The sequence below is a fragment of the Schistocerca gregaria genome, chromosome 3, assembly GCF_023897955.1.
Source record: "Schistocerca gregaria isolate iqSchGreg1 chromosome 3, iqSchGreg1.2, whole genome shotgun sequence".
In the NCBI taxonomy this organism is placed as follows: Eukaryota; Metazoa; Arthropoda; class Insecta; order Orthoptera; family Acrididae; genus Schistocerca; species Schistocerca gregaria.
In genome coordinates, this window is record NC_064922.1 from 584,278,156 (window position 1) to 584,285,574 (window position 7,419).

The window sequence follows — 7,419 nt, forward strand, 5'->3', positions numbered from 1 at the left end:
CAACGCCTTTCATGGTTTCCCATGAGCGTCGATTCGGGCGCCTTAACTCGGCGTTTGGTTCATCCCACAGCGCCAGTTCTGCTTACCAAAAGTGGCCCACTTGGCACTCCGATCCGAGTCGTTTGCTCGCGGCTTCAGCATATCAAGCAAGCCGGAGATCTCACCCATTTAAAGTTTGAGAATAGGTTGAGGTCGTTTCGGCCCCAAGGCCTCTAATCATTCGCTTTACCGGATGAGACTCGTACGAGCACCAGCTATCCTGAGGGAAACTTCGGAGGGAACCAGCTACTAGATGGTTCGATTAGTCTTTCGCCCCTATACCCAGCTCCGACGATCGATTTGCACGTCAGAATCGCTACGGACCTCCATCAGGGTTTCCCCTGACTTCGTCCTGGCCAGGCATAGTTCACCATCTTTCGGGTCCCAACGTGTACGCTCTAGGTGCGCCTCACCTCGCAATGAGGACGAGACGCCCCGGGAGTGCGGAGGCCGCCGCCCCGTGAAGGGCGGGGAAGCCCCATCCTCCCTCGGCCCGCACAAGGCGAGACCTTCACTTTCATTACGCCTTTAGGTTTCGTACAGCCCAATGACTCGCGCACATGTTAGACTCCTTGGTCCGTGTTTCAAGACGGGTCGTGAAATTGTCCAAAGCTGAAGCGCCGCTGACGGGAGCGATTATTCCGCCCGAGAGCATCCCGAGCCAACAGCGGCGCGGGTCCGGGGCCGGGCCAGGTAGGTCCGTCATCCGGGAAGAAACGCGCGCGCTTGCCGGGAGCCCGAGCGCCCAAAGGGGCGAATCGACTCCTCCAGATATACCGCCGAGCAGCCAGCCAGGACACCGGGGCTCTGCCCAACAGACGCGAACCGAGGCCCGCGGAAGGACAGGCTGCGCACCCGGGCCGTAGGCCGGCACCCAGCGGGTCGCGACGTCCTACTAGGGGAGAAGTGCGGCCCACCGCACACCGGAACGGCCCCACCCCGCGGCGAGTGGAAAGGCAACCGGACACGACCCCGCCGCGGATTGCTCCGCGCGGGCGGCCGGCCCCATCTGCCGAGGGCGGGGGCCAGTGGCCGGATGGGCGTGAATCTCACCCGTTCGACCTTTCGGACTTCTCACGTTTACCCCAGAACGGTTTCACGTACTTTTGAACTCTCTCTTCAAAGTTCTTTTCAACTTTCCCTCACGGTACTTGTTCGCTATCGGTCTCGTGGTCATATTTAGTCTCAGATGGAGTTTACCACCCACTTGGAGCTGCACTCTCAAGCAACCCGACTCGAAGGAGAGGTCCCGCCGACGCTCGCACCGGCCGCTACGGGCCTGGCACCCTCTACGGGCCGTGGCCTCATTCAAGTTGGACTTGGGCTCGGCGCGAGGCGTCGGGGTAGTGGACCCTCCCGAACACCACATGCCACGACAGGCGGCAGCCTGCGGGGTTCGGTGCTGGACTCTTCCCTGTTCGCTCGCCGCTACTGGGGGAATCCTTGTTAGTTTCTTTTCCTCCGCTTAGTAATATGCTTAAATTCAGCGGGTAGTCTCGCCTGCTCTGAGGTCGTTGTACGAGGTGTCGCACGCCACACCGCCAGCCGGCTGTGCACGCTACCGAGAAAACACCGGTATGCGAACCGCCAGGCGACGGGCGCGCATCGCACGTTTAAGGAGACGCGGCCGGCCACACAGGCGACCACGACACTCCCAGGCGCCCGAAGCGGGACAAACGCCGCGCGCTTCAGTATACGTAGCCGACCCTCAGCCAGACGTGGCCCGGGAACGGAATCCATGGACCGCAATGTGCGTTCGAAACGTCGATGTTCATGTGTCCTGCAGTTCACATGTCGACGCGCAATTTGCTGCGTTCTTCATCGACCCACGAGCCGAGTGATCCACCGTCCTGGGTGATCTTTATCTTTTCAGTTCTCCACCGTCTCTTTCAAGACAGTTGCAGAGGCGGGACTGAGGCGTTTGACGGCCCCTGTTCCATTACTTTGTGTCCAACGGCCTGACGGCCGATGGGCGTCGTACGGCTCCACACCGGAGCGGACAGGCACTCGGGCGAAAGTCATTCAAAACCGGCGCCAGGCGCCAGGTGCCGCAGGCCAGCCGCTCCAGAGCTTCAGCGCTCGTACCACACAACAACACTTGCGCTAGTTTTGAGAGGCACGCGTGGTTCCGCACGCGGCGCACGGCTACTGCCGTACAGGTAGCGTGTTGCGCGACACGACACGCACATCGAAAGACATGCAGTCTAGTCGGTAATGATCCTTCCGCAGGTTCACCTACGGAAACCTTGTTACGACTTTTACTTCCTCTAAATGATCAAGTTTGGTCATCTTTCCGGTAGCATCGGCAACGACAGAGTCGATGCCGCGTACCAGTCCGAAGACCTCACTAAATCATTCAATCGGTAGTAGCGACGGGCGGTGTGTACAAAGGGCAGGGACGTAATCAACGCGAGCTTATGACTCGCGCTTACTGGGAATTCCTCGTTCATGGGGAACAATTGCAAGCCCCAATCCCTAGCACGAAGGAGGTTCAGCGGGTTACCCCGACCTTTCGGCCTAGGAAGACACGCTGATTCCTTCAGTGTAGCGCGCGTGCGGCCCAGAACATCTAAGGGCATCACAGACCTGTTATTGCTCAATCTCGTGCGGCTAGAAGCCGCCTGTCCCTCTAAGAAGAAAAGTAATCGCTGACAGCACGAAGGATGTCACGCGACTAGTTAGCAGGCTAGAGTCTCGTTCGTTATCGGAATTAACCAGACAAATCGCTCCACCAACTAAGAACGGCCATGCACCACCACCCACCGAATCAAGAAAGAGCTATCAATCTGTCAATCCTTCCGGTGTCCGGGCCTGGTGAGGTTTCCCGTGTTGAGTCAAATTAAGCCGCAGGCTCCACTCCTGGTGGTGCCCTTCCGTCAATTCCTTTAAGTTTCAGCTTTGCAACCATACTTCCCCCGGAACCCAAAAGCTTTGGTTTCCCGGAGGCTGCCCGCCGAGTCATCGGAGGAACTGCGGCGGATCGCTGGCTGGCATCGTTTATGGTTAGAACTAGGGCGGTATCTGATCGCCTTCGAACCTCTAACTTTCGTTCTTGATTAATGAAAACATACTTGGCAAATGCTTTCGCTTCTGTTCGTCTTGCGACGATCCAAGAATTTCACCTCTAACGTCGCAATACGAATGCCCCCGCCTGTCCCTATTAATCATTACCTCGGGTTCCGAAAACCAACAAAATAGAACCGAGGTCCTATTCCATTATTCCATGCACACAGTATTCAGGCGGGCTTGCCTGCTTTAAGCACTCTAATTTGTTCAAAGTAAACGTGCCGGCCCACCGAGACACTCAACTAAGAGCACCCTGGTAGGATTTCAACGGGGTCCGCCTCGGGACGCGCAAGCACGCCTTCGGCTCGCCCCACCAGCAGGACGTCCCACGATACATGCCAGTTAAACACCGACGGGCGGTGAACCAACAGCGTGGGACACAAATCCAACTACGAGCTTTTTAACCGCAACAACTTTAATATACGCTATTGGAGCTGGAATTACCGCGGCTGCTGGCACCAGACTTGCCCTCCAATAGATACTCGTTAAAGGATTTAAAGTGTACTCATTCCGATTACGGGGCCTCGGATGAGTCCCGTATCGTTATTTTTCGTCACTACCTCCCCGTGCCGGGAGTGGGTAATTTGCGCGCCTGCTGCCTTCCTTGGATGTGGTAGCCGTTTCTCAGGCTCCCTCTCCGGAATCGAACCCTGATTCCCCGTTACCCGTTACAACCATGGTAGGCGCAGAACCTACCATCGACAGTTGATAAGGCAGACATTTGAAAGATGCGTCGCCGGTACGAGGACCGTGCGATCAGCCCAAAGTTATTCAGAGTCACCAAGGCAAACGGACCAGACGAGCCAATCCGATTGGTTTTGATCTAATAAAAGCGTCCCTTCCATCTCTGGTCGGGACTCTGTTTGCATGTATTAGCTCTAGAATTACCACAGTTATCCAAGTAACGTGGGTACGATCTAAGGAACCATAACTGATTTAATGAGCCATTCGCGGTTTCACCTTAATGCGGCTTGTACTGAGACATGCATGGCTTAATCTTTGAGACAAGCATATGACTACTGGCAGGATCAACCAGGGAGCTGCGTCAACGAGAGCTGAGCAGCCGGCCGCCCGGGAGTGTGTCCCGAGGGCCCGCGCGAACACGCAAGCGTCCGCTCAATTATTCTGCAAACAGGAGGAGGCTGAGCTCCCCTGCACGATACACCTCGAAACCCTCTCAGGTCCCGGCGGCGCGCAGCGCCGTCCTAAGTACTTGGTCGGGTTCGAGAGAGGCGCAATCGCCCGGAGATAGGCGAGTAGACGCTTTCAGTGCGAACACCCGTGCTCCCAACTGAGCTTGCCGCTGCCGACAGAGGCCCGGGAGCGTGCTGTCGTGGCATTGCCGGCGGGAAACAACACGCGCCACCTACGGTGACCGGCAGCTCCAACCCCAGCGCCACAGAAGGGCAAAGCCCCACTTGGGTGCAGAAGCGAACTCTCCCAGCACAGCGCACGCGCCAACACGTCCGCAGAGCTGCGATACAAACCACCTGCGAGAACCGCTGGGGGCGACCGAGCAGCAGACGGCGTCGCGACGCCGAGTGCCGGGCGGCGGCGCATCCTCAACGCACACAGTCCGCAATCGGACCAGCACACTGCAGATGTCCACCGCGCTTCGCACCGGGCTCGGCAGAACCCACTTTGGCCGCCTGGCGCCGCGCGCAGGGTGCGCCGGCGCATAGCTGGGACGCCAGCCGGGCCCGTCGGCCGGCGCTCCTGCCACTGGGCGCCCCCCACCAGCCGGCTGTAGTGCGTGCGCTCACGCAGCGCGCGGCCAGCACGCCGGGCGGCCCCCCCTCACCGGCCGGGGACTGTCCCGCCAAGCCACAGCCTCGTATCGCTTCATACCCACATGGCCAACTCAGGTTCGGGGGCATGGCGGGTACCGCCGAAACAACCGGTTCACAGATGTACCGATCGTCGCTATCACCGATGCACCTGCAGCGCGAACAACCGCTCAACAACTGATTTCCAGTTCATTTGCGGATCTTTGGCAGCAAACGTATACGTCAATCTACATTTGCGAAATCTACGATTCTGGCATGCCTGCATGTTATGTGTCACGACACGCTACATCAGCCCACATACACACTGCGGCATGTACACGAGAGAACACGTGGAAGATGGTCCGCGCACGTGTGCAATGTCCCTTGCGCGGTCGACTGTCAACCGGCCTCTGTAGCATGTCGCAGATGTGGAACGCGGTCCACCGTGCTATCATGTTGTGTGGGGCAATACGATTAAATAGGAAAACCCTCGTCGCTACATCAACAGACGGCTCACGCTGATTCCCGGCAGAGGGAGGAGGGGGGGGGGGCCAACATGCAATACTTTCGTCCGTACCTACTTACCACATGTCTGTACGGCGTACAACAGTGCAATCTCGCTGTAATGGGGAGACGAGACAAGTAGCATCGTGCACAACATATGGCCCTTATGATTCGCCATTGTAGGGCGCAGCCGGTGTACGGTCAAGCATGTGCCACATTATGTCACTCAGTACGTAACGACGGATGATCAGTGTGGGTTACGCGTACATCAGCGGACAGTCCACACAGGCCGTACCACAACGTACACTGACTGCATCGACAACCGAATGCAACTGAACAGCTGCAAGGCTCATTTCACAAACAAACGCCTGACCGACCAGCTTGGAAGGGCAGGAGGGGAGGGCGATATTCGTTCTGTAGCGGTACACCCTTCCAGTGGTTAGCGGGACTGTGTAGAAAGTACGCAACACTCGAAAGACCTTTATGTGAGGGTACGCACCATGGCATCAAGAAATACACATGACACCAGAGGATCCAAGCAGTGAACTATGTTCAGAGGGTTGCTGTTAGGCAAAGCTACATTCCTGTGACGTTACATGTGACAGTTAAGGTGCAGTGTAAGTTAGGTTAAGGTGCAGTGTAAGTTAGGTTAAGGTGCAGTGTAAGTTAGGTTAAGGTGCAGTGTAACTTAGGTTAAGGTGCAGTGTAACTTAGGTTAAGGTGCAGTGTAAGTTAGGTTAAGGTGCAGTGTAACTTAGGTTAAGGTGCAGTGTAACTTAGGTTAAGGTGCAGTGTAACTTAGGTTAAGGTGCAGTGTAACTTAGGTTAAGGTGCAGTGTAACTTAGGTTAAGGTGCAGTGTAACTTAGGTTAAGGTGCAGTGTAAGTTAGGTTAAGGTGCAGTGTAAGTTAGGTTAAGGTGCAGTGTAACTTAGGTTAAGGTGCAGTGTAACTTAGGTTAAGGTGCAGTGTAACTTAGGTTAAGGTGCAGTGTAACTTAGGTTAAGGTGCAGTGTAACTTAGGTTAAGGTGCAGTGTAACTTAGGTTAAGGTGCAGTGTAACTTAGGTTAAGGTGCAGTGTAACTTAGGTTAAGGTGCAGTGTAACTTAGGTTAAGGTGCAGTGTAACTTAGGTTAAGGTGCAGTGTAACTTAGGTTAAGGTGCAGTGTAACTTAGGTTAAGGTGCAGTGTAACTTAGGTTAAGGTGCAGTGTAAGTTAGGTTAAGGTGCAGCGTAAGTTAGGTTAAGGTGCAGCGTAACTTAGGTTAAGGTGCAGCGTAACTTAGGTTAAGGTGCAGCGTAACTTAGGTTAAGGTGCAGCGTAACTTAGGTTAAGGTGCAGCGTAACTTAGGTTAAGGTGCAGCGTAACTTAGGTTAAGGTGCAGCGTGGGTTAGGTTAGGGGCCAACGTGGGTTAGGTTAGGGGCCAACGTGGGTTAGGTTAGGGGCCAACGTGGGTTAGGTTAGGGGCCAACGTGGGTTAGGTTAGGGGCCAACGTGGGTTAGGTTAGGGGCCAACGTGGGTTAGGTTAGGGGCCAACGTGGGTTAGGTTAGGGGCCAACGTGGGTTAGGTTAAGGGCCAACGTGGGTTAGGTTAAGGGCCAACGTGGGTTAGGTTAAGGGCCAACGTGGGTTAGGTTAGGGGCCAACGTGGGTAAGGTTAGGGGCCAACGTGGGTAAGGTTAAGGGCCAACGTGGGTTAGGTTAAGGGCCAACGTGGGTTAGGTTAAGGGCCAACGTGGGTTAGGTTAAGGGCCAACGTGGGTTAGGTTAAGGGCCAACGTGGGTTAGGTTAAGGGCCAACGTGGGTTAGGTTAAGGGCCAACGTGGGTTAGGTTGCCAGAGATGTGTCAAATCAGGATGTACGTTTGGCTGGTGTCAGGTGGTGGGTTGGTTCGATGCCTTTATAAGGGGTGTGGCCAAAGGGTATTTTATTACTTGTACCTTTTGTGTTGTGGCGTGGCGTTGCGTCCTGTGTTGATACTGGGTGGACCACTGTGGGTGTTGCTGGCTGATTTGAGCTGCGTTGTTTGCGGGTGATGT

General features: G+C 55.7%; 3 non-coding genes across 3 annotated transcripts in view; all 3 read right to left on the reverse strand.

Annotated features, from left to right (window-relative positions):
- The window catches only part of LOC126357256 (large subunit ribosomal RNA), a 4,222-nt gene extending 2,669 nt beyond the window's left edge, over positions 1-1,553 (reverse strand). The window contains exon 1 of the ribosomal RNA XR_007566199.1: positions 1-1,553. This exon is cut by the window's left edge and continues 2,669 nt beyond it. This is a non-coding gene — a ribosomal RNA (large subunit ribosomal RNA).
- A 188-nt stretch (positions 1,554-1,741) lies between these two features.
- LOC126356793 (5.8S ribosomal RNA) lies at positions 1,742-1,896 on the reverse strand. The gene has a single exon (XR_007565826.1). It is a non-coding gene; the product is annotated as a 5.8S ribosomal RNA (ribosomal RNA).
- Positions 1,897-2,251: 355 nt separating this feature from the next.
- On the reverse strand, positions 2,252-4,144 carry LOC126357213 (small subunit ribosomal RNA). The gene has a single exon (XR_007566164.1). It is a non-coding gene; the product is annotated as a small subunit ribosomal RNA (ribosomal RNA).
- Positions 4,145-7,419: the final 3,275 nt, after the last annotated feature.